Raw genomic sequence first — 9,329 nt, 5'->3', positions numbered from 1 at the left:
TCAAGACCAACCTGGCAAGTAGGGTGAAACCCTGTCTCTACTAAAAATACAAAAATTAGCTGGGCATGGTGGCATGCACCTGTAGTCCCAGGTACTCGGGAGGCTGAGGCAGGATAATTGCTGGAACCCGGGAGGCAGAGGTTAGAGTGAGCTGAGATTGCACCACTGCACTCCAGCCTGGGTGACAGAATGAGTGAGACTCCATCTCAAATAAATAAATATCAAATAAATGGGACCTAATTAAACTGAAAACATCTGCACAGAGAAAGAAATAATCATCAAAGTAAATAGACAACCCACAAAATCAAAGAAAGTATTTTCAAACTATATATCCAGCAAAGAACTAATATCCAGAATCTACAAGGAACTCAAACAAATCAGCAAGAAAAAAAAAACCAGATAATCCCATCAAAAAGTGGCAAATGAATAGACATTTCTCAAAAGAAAATATACAAATCACCAATATGAAAAGATGCTCAACACCATTAATCATCAGGGAAATGTAAATTAAAACCATAATGAGATACCACTTTACCTCAGCCAGAGTGGCCATTACTCAAAAGTTAGAAAACAATAGATGTTCGCAAGGTTGTAGTGAAAAGGGAACACTTATGCACTATAGGTGAGAATGTAAATTAGTATAATCTCTATGGAAAAAAGTATGGCAATCTCCCAAAAATTCTCTCTCTCTCTTTTTTTTTTCTTTTAGATGGAGTCTTGCTCTGTGGCCCAGACTGGAGTGCAGTGACATAATCTAGGCTGACTGCAACCTCTGCCTACTGGGTTCAAGTGATTCTCCTGCCCCAGCTTCCCAAGTAGCTGGGACTACAGGTGCTCACTCCCATGCCCAGCTGATTTTGTATTTTTTCAGTAGAGACAGGATTTCGCCATGTTGGCCAGGCTGGTCTCAAACTCTTGCCCTCAAGTGATCCACCCTCCTCAGCCTCCCAAAGTGCTGGGATTACAGGCACAAGCCACCACACCTGGCCGATTTCTCAAAGAATTAAAAGCAGATTTACCACTCAATCCAGCAATCCCAATACTGGGTATCTCCCAAAGGAAAAAAAGTCACCTGCACATTGGCTGGGCATGGTGGCTCACGCCTGTAATCCCAGCACTTTGGGAGCCCAAGGCAGACGAATCACATGAGGCCAGGAGTTTGAGATCAGCCTGGCCAACATGGTGAAACCTCGTCTCTACTAAAAATGCAAAAATTAGCCAGGTGTGGTGGTGCACACCTGTAATCCCAGCTACTGGAAAGGCTGAGGAAGGAGAATCACTTGAATCCCTGGTGATGGAGTTTTCAGTGAGCCAAGATCGTACTGCAGCCTGGGAGACAGAGTGAGACTTTGTCTAAAATATAATAAAAATAAAAAGGAAATAGTGTCTTTGGCAGAAACCTGGACAGAGCTAGAGGCTAGTATTCTAAGTGAAGTAACTGAAGAATGGAAAACCAAATACTGTATTTTCTCACTGATAAGTGAAAGCTAAGCTATGGTACACAAAAGCATACAGAGTGGTATAATGGACACTACATTCGCAGAAGAGGGAGGCTGAGAGGGCAATGCATGATTAAAAACTACATATTGGGTACAATGTATATTACTTAGGTGACAGGAGCACTAAAATCTCAGCCTTCACTACTATACAATTCACTGATGTAACCAAAAACCACTCATACTCTTAAAGCTAGTGAAATTTTTAAAAAGTCAAGTTCTCTCACAGTACAGAGTAATCCCTGGCACCCCCTGAGAAAAGAAAAACAGCTCAGAGTACTTTGAGCTATGTGAGGTATGCAAAATTTATTAGTGCCAGAGAGATATGAGCATGGGACTTCCATCATGCCCTTTGCACCCATGCAATTATTTAGAGGCATTTTGTTCCTGACTAGGTGTCTTACCTATTATCTTCATGTTCCTGGAGTTTTTAGTACAATGAACAATGTATAGCCAATCAATAGCTTCAGTTATTTTCATGTATTCCTTTTTTTTTTTTCTTGAGATGGAGTCTCCCAGACTGGAATGTAGTGGTAGGATCTCGGCTCACTGCAATCTCTGCCTTCTGGGTTCCAGCAATTCTCCTGCCTCAGCCTCCCAAGTAGCTAGGATTACAGCCATGTGCCACCATGCCCAGCTAATTTTCATATTTTTAGTAGAGAAGGGTTTCACCATGTTGGCCAGGCTGGTCTCAAACTCCTGACCTCAAGTGATCCACCTGCCTTAGCCTCCTCCTGGAATTACAGGCATGAGTCACCTGGCCTGGCCTTCACATAAATTCTTGATAAATGACTTAGAAACTGCATTTTCTTTCTCCCTTTAACATCCACTTGTAACCGCTGCTAATAGATTCAGGGTACTTAGATTTGCAATCCTCAAACTTGCCCCCAATAAACTCTCCACTTATATTAATATTGTACCTTTTTTTTTCTGTACATTGACACCCAGAAAGCCAATTAGATGAGAGTGAAACTGCCCCTATCAACTTTATAAAATTAACCCGGGAAGAAGGGAGAGGGAGAAATGAAAATAAGCCAAACTTGCAGCACACTCAGAATTAATTATTAGGTCACCTTGCTCTCTGACCTGCTTCCTGGGAGTCGTGTAGCTGACCTAGAATCATGTCAACCCTAGATTATAGTTCCTCTCAACTGTTCTATAGGTAACAACTTGAACATTATGAAACATAAGTTTTACCTTTGAGACATTCCTTAAGATCCTTCATACTGATGAAACTACTGACTCAGTTGGTCTGAAAGACCCTGCCGACCAAGCTGATCTGAAGGACCCCACAGATACCAGCTGCTCTGAAGGACCTCACAAGGAGCTAACTCATGAAAGAATGCAGTTTCCAGGTCCTGGTGATTTCCTCTCCCTTTCCCTGATCAATCAAAAATTCCGTTTCCAGTCTTTCACCCTCCATAATCCCTTTAAAAACCTCAGCCCAGAACTCCTTCAGGAGATGGATTGGAGGGTCTCCTCCCATGTCCTCACTTGGTGTGCTGTGATTATGAAACTCTGTCTCTGCTGCAAATCATGCTGTCTCTGGTAATTGGTATTATTGCACAGTGGGAATACAGTGGGGATACAAACCTATTGGTCCTATAACAAATGTTAGCAATCTAGCTAGGAGCCCCTTGTGGGCATACACCTGCACCTTGGTGACCCCTCATTATTGGTATGGAACCAGAGACAAGCACAAGTGGCTGTTCAGTTTCACTGAACCAAGGGCTATCTCTGGGGCCTTGCATGTTGAAAGAGCAGTGTCAACTTGTGGTGCACAAATTTCTTGCAGCAAATAAACAGTTTTTGGTCTTGAAAGATGTCTTTGGTAACTTTTCTCTGTGCAATCAGCACCACTTTTCCCTTCTCCCAATTTGCTGTCCTCTTTGGAGGTCTTGTGGCCTCTTTGGAGGTCATGTTGACCCTCCCTAGTAATAAGAAGGGCCTTGTTTGAGGGGATTTCCCCTAAAGTGGAAATTGAATAAAAGGCATGACTTGGGAAAAATACTCCTGATTTCTAAAATTTGAAACTTTAGTTTGGAAGGCCTTCTTGTTTGTCTGTCTTGTTATGTAAGTTTATGTTTGTGGAATTACTAGTGGAAGCTCAGCAGGCCTAACTCAGGAAACTATTTGTCTGGCTAGTCACAATCAGTGAACCCTGAAGGAATTGCTAATGAAATCTCAGAAGGCCTAACTCAGTGTGACTGGCCACTTTTCCATCTTGCCCAGAGACCATCCACTGCACTCCTGGTTGGAAATTATTCTTCTCCACCTTGAGTGAATCGAAGGCACCAAGGGCCAACAGGGGCAAGTTTGAGCTTTGCCAGGTCAAACTTGGGCACTGAGCAGAGTGATTAGTGTCTGTATTTTGGTGTGTGTCCATAATCTCAGCTGGAGTTGGAAATGTTCATTTGGCGTCCTCAAATACCCCATTGGGCTGTATCCTGTAAAATTAAGATGCTTTGTCTGTGATTCCATGAAACAAAAAAAAATAGTTTTCAGTGAGCTGCTGTGGGTCTTACCCTCACTCACCCTCTGTGCTTCGCTGCTCTTTGATTCTTCTGCTCTGTCTGCCGCCATGGCCCAACCTGACATCGCACTGATCGGATTGGCTGTCATGGGCCAGAACTTAATTTTGAACATGAATGACCACTGCTTTGTGGTCTGTGCTTTTAATAGGACTGACTCCAAAGTTGATGATTTCTTGGCCAATGAGGCAAAGGGAACCAAAGTGGTGGGTGCTCAGTCCCTGAAGGAGATGGTCTCCAAGCTGAAGAAGCCCCGGTAGATCATCCTCCTGGTGAAGGCTGGGCAAGCGGTTGATGATTTCATTGAAAAATTGGTACCATTGTTGGACACTGGTGACATCATCATTGATGGAGGAAATTCTGAATATAGGGACACCACAAGATGGTAGCGAGACCTCGAGGCCAAGGGAATTTTATTTGTGGGGAGTGGAGTCAGTGGCGGAGAGGAAAGAGCCCAGGATGGCCCATCAGTCATGCCAGGAGGGAACAAAGAAGCATGACCCCACATCAAGACCATCTTCCAAGGCATCGCTGCAAAAGTAGGAACTGGAGAACCCTGCTGTGACTGGGTGGGAGAAGAGGGAGCAGGCCACTTTGTGAAGATGGTGCACAACGGGATAGAGTATGGGACATGCAGCTGATCTGCGAGGCGTACCACCTGATGAAAGACGTGCTAGGCATGGAGCAGGACGAGATGGTGAAGGCCTTTGAAGATTGGAACAAGAAAGAGCTAGATTCATTCCTGATTGAAATCATAGCCAATATTCTCAAGTTCCAAGATGCCGATGGCAAACATCTGCTGCCAAAGATCAGGGACAGTGCAGGGCAGAAGGGCACAGGGAAGTGGACCGCCATCTCTGCCCTGGAGTACGGTGTACCCGTCACCCTCATTGGAGAAACTGTCTTTGCTTGGTGCTTATCATCTCTGAAGGATGAGAGAATTCAAGCTAGCAAAAAGCTGAAGGGTCCCCAAAAGTTCCAGTTTGATGGTGATAAGAAATCATTCCTGGAGGACATTTGGAAGGCTCTCTATGCTTCCAAGATCATCTCTTATGCTCAAGGCTTTATGCTGCTAAGGCAGGCAGCCACCGAATTTGGCTGGACCCTCAATTATGGTGGCATTGCCCTGATGTGGAGAGGGGGCTGCATCATTGGAAGTGTATTCCTAGGAAAGATAAAGGATGAATTTGATCAAAACCCAGAACTCCAGAACCTCCTACTGGATGACTTCTTTAAGTCAGCTTTTGAAAACTGCCAGGACTCCTGGAGGCGGGCAGTCAGCACTGGGGTCCCAGCTGGCATTCCCATGCCCTGTTTTACCACTGCCCTCTCCTTCTATGACGGGTACAGACATGAGATGCTTCCAGCCAAACTCATCCAGGCTCAGCGGGATTACTTTGGGGCCCACATCTATGAACTCTTGGCCAAACCAGGCAGTTTATCTGCACCAATTGGACAGGCATGGTGGCAGTGTGTCATCCTCGTCATACAATGCCTAATCATGCTGCTTCTGTCACCCTCCACAATTCCACAGACCAGGACATTCCATGTGTCTCATGATGCACCCACATGGCCCTTTGCCCTATTTTCTGTTCATATCTTTTTTAAAAAAGTGTTGTAAGTGACTCCTGAGGAAAGCACAGAGTTTATTTGTAAAGTAGCTTTGTGAGAGCTGTTTTGCCCACTGCCCCTGCCTCTTGGGACTGACCAGGAGCTGTTCATGTGCATAGATGTGGGAACCTCCTCCTCACAGCAGTGTCCCCTGTGTTGGTGGAGTTCCCATCACACAGATGGGAAGAGTGTCTGTATTCTAACAACTGGAACCTCTGTATCATGTGGCTCAGTTCCCTTTTCCTTTACTCAATAAAACCGACATCAGACTGAAAAAAAAAAAGAATAATTTTCATTTATACTTGTGCCTGGTCCCAACACTTGCTGGATTCAAGAAAATAGTGGCCATCAAATGGCTCCATTAATTATAATACTCTCCTACAGCTAGACTTGTTCTGTAACAGGGAAGTGAAATGAGATCCCTATGTACAATGTTGCATGCAGCTTTGGCAAAACGGACCAATGCAAAATCGTGGTTCAGCAAGGAAAAAGGCTTGTTTTGACTGACCCCTAACAAAAAGATGTTGATGTCTTGGTGATTCCATTAAAGGAGCCTATGGCTCCAGCACCTGATGTGGGAGCTGCAGCAGCTCGGCTGGCCTCTGAGCTGGAGTTCTCACCCTGAGAAGTAAGGTGTCAGGGGCAACAGGAATGGTCTTTCCTTCTCATATCTGACAGGGAACTCAATTTAGTTAGGGTGCTATTTGGCTCTGGAAGGGTAATTGCTCTTATGCCAACTACCCAGAGGAAGTGTTAATGCCACCACAGGCCAACCTATGGGATTTGCCTGGGTCTACTCTCCATTTTCCATCTCTGACTTGTTTAACTGGAAAAATAAGCGCACCTATTAGGAAGATACAAAGTGGATGGAGAATCTGTTCTCTTCTGTGTTGACTACCCACAAATCCATCTGGGCAGACGTCCAAAATTTGCTTAACACTATTAATTTCAGAGGAGTAGAGAATAGTTTCACATAAAGGCGAGGAGAGAGGGTGGGGTGAGAGGTAAAAAAAGTGGGGGCAAGGAGAAAGCTGATCAACTGCATGCAGGCTGTCCTGGCAACCCATAAGCGCAGTTCCCAAGTTGCAGTACCCACCATTGACCTGGGATGAAATGTAAACACTGGAGGTGGACATAAGCTTGAACACTACCAGGATTGCTCTTTGGCTGTCCTCTGCAAAAGAGTGTCCAAGCAAAAGCCTCAATAAGGCCTAGGAAGTTAGATGGAAACATAATGAGATCCCCTCAGAATTCATAGAGTGGATTTTTTCAGAGCCTTCAGACAGTACATGAACAGTAATTCAAAAGCCCCAGACAATTGAAAAACAGTAAACATGACATTTATCAGTCAAAGTGCTCCAGATATTTGGAAAGAGCTGCAAAAGATGGATGAATGTCTTCGTCTCGATTTGTGAAGACTACTTTCTTTCTTTTCTTTCTTTTTTCTTTTTTTTGAGAGAGAGTTTCATCCTGTTACCTGGTGCCTGCTACCTGAAGGGCAGAGGTGCCATCTCAGTTCACTGTAACCTCTGCCTCCTGGTTTCAAGTGAGTCTCCTGCCTCAGTCTCCCAAGTAGCTGGGACTACAGGTGTGTGCCACCATGCCTGACTAATTTTTGTATTTTTAGTAAAGACTGGGTTTCACCATGTTGGCCAGGCTGGTTTTGAACTTCTGACCTCAAATGATCCACCCACCTTGGCCTCCCAAAATGCTGGGATTACAGGTGTAAACCACCGCACCCAGCCTGGAGACTGCTTTCAAGCTATATACTGATCAACCTAAAAAAATGGAAAAAACAAAAATAATAATAATGGAAAATGAACAAATAAACTGAGTTGCTGGCTGTGACTTTAACTCAAGAAATCCCTGGACCATGATGTGGACATGTAGCAGGCACATCATCTTAGGTAGGATGACCAGAGCTCCAAATTGTCAATAAAAAGGGACATCCCACTGCAGGCCCCAACAGTGTAGCTATTGCAAACAGAAAGGTCACTGGAAAAAAGATTTTCCAGGCCTCAAGAAGCCCAATGCTGGAAAAAGTTAGTCTTCAATCCACCTAACGCCTGGGGTGGCTGAAGAGGTTGAGGCAGATCAGGAATAATGGAGCCCAGCGGTTCTTCCTGACTCAGAGAACACTCTCCATATTTTCCACATGGAGCCCTGGGTCAGCTTTTGGACTTTTCAGAAGACACTGGTGCCATTTATTCTGTATTCAACATCTGATTAGCCAAACTTTCTTCAGAGACTGTAAAAATGACTGAGGTATTGGGAAAGATATTGACAAGATTTTTCCTCCAACCTTTAGACCATCACTGAGGACAAACTCTTCTAAAAGATAGTTTCCAGCCAGATGCAGTGCCTCACACTTGTAATCCAGCATTTTGGGAGGCTGAGACAGAATTTCTTCAGTCCAAGAGTTCAAGACCAGCCTGGGCAACAAAGGGAGACCCTGTCTCTGAAAAATTAAAAAACAAAACATAATTTCCTATACATGCCTAAATGTCTACTCCTTTGTTAAAATGAGACCTCCTGACCAAATTAAAGGCTAAGATTACCTTTCTTTTTTTTGAGACAGAGTCTTACTCTGTTGCCCAGGCTAAAGTACAGTGGTGCCATCTTGACTCACTGCAACCTCTGCTTCCCAGGTTCAAATGATTGTCCTGCCTCACCTCCCGCGTAGCTGGGACTACAGGTGCCTACCACCATGCCTAGCTAATATTTGTATTTTTAGTAGAGATGGGGTTTCACCATGTTAGCCAGGTTGGTCCCTGACCTCAAGTGATCCTCCTGCTTCTGCCTCGCAAAGTGCTAAGATTACAGATGTAAGCCACCATGTCCGGCCTAAGATTACCTTTTCTCTGGGGTGACTGAACATCTGAGTGTCACTGGAATAAACTTGTGCTCTGCAAACTGCTTTGTTGCAACCAGAAGTTCTTGAAAATTCTCCCATCCCTGAAGAGATTATCTTAGAAAACCCAAGCGGTGAGTCCAAAGGCATGGAAGATGAGAGGCCAGGGAAGGCAAAAACTACAGCTCCCGTGCAAGTCAAGCTTTGTGCAGCAGTGACACTGCCAAACCTAAAACAGTATCCTCTGGAAGAACAAGCACAATGGAGCATCTAGCCTCTGTTGTCCAACGTCCTACAAAATGGGTTCATTAGATCTTCTCAGTCTCCATGCAATACACCTATTCTGCCAGTACAGAAGCCCAGAACTAAAACATACAATTTATACAGGATAGGAGGACCATTCATCAGATTGTGGAAGATACCGTACGATGGTCCCTAATCCTTACACACGACTCACAACATTGCTAGTTTTCACAAACATTTTGCTAGTTTTCAGTCTTAGATCTAGAATATGCCTTTTTCTGTATTCCTCTGAGGCCAGAGTTTTAAGAACTGTTTACCTTTAGGCCGAGTGTGGTGGCTCATGCCTGTAATCCCAGCACAGCGGGAGCCTGAGGTGGGTGGATCACCTAAGGTCGTCAGGAGTTCAAGACCAGCCTGAGCAACATGGTGAAGCCCCAACTCTACTAAAAATACAAAAATTTGCTTGGCATGGTGATGTGTGCCTGTGATCCCAGCTACTCAGGAGGCCAAGGCACAAGAATCGTTTGAACCCAGGAGGTGGACGTTGCAGTGAACGGAGATCGCACCATTGCACTCCAGCCTGGGAGACAGAGCGAG

The 9,329-nt window shown here is 44.7% G+C and overlaps 1 pseudogene; it reads left to right on the top strand.

Annotated features, from left to right (window-relative positions):
• Positions 1–4,077: 4,077 nt before the first annotated feature.
• Positions 4,078–5,927, top strand: LOC100397205 (6-phosphogluconate dehydrogenase, decarboxylating pseudogene; annotated as a pseudogene).
• The last annotated feature ends 3,402 nt before the right edge of the window (positions 5,928–9,329 follow it).

Source organism: Callithrix jacchus, chromosome 15, assembly GCF_049354715.1.
Source record: "Callithrix jacchus isolate 240 chromosome 15, calJac240_pri, whole genome shotgun sequence".
Classification (NCBI taxonomy): Eukaryota; Metazoa; Chordata; class Mammalia; order Primates; family Cebidae; genus Callithrix; species Callithrix jacchus.
This window is presented reverse-complemented; position numbering and strand designations above follow the sequence as displayed.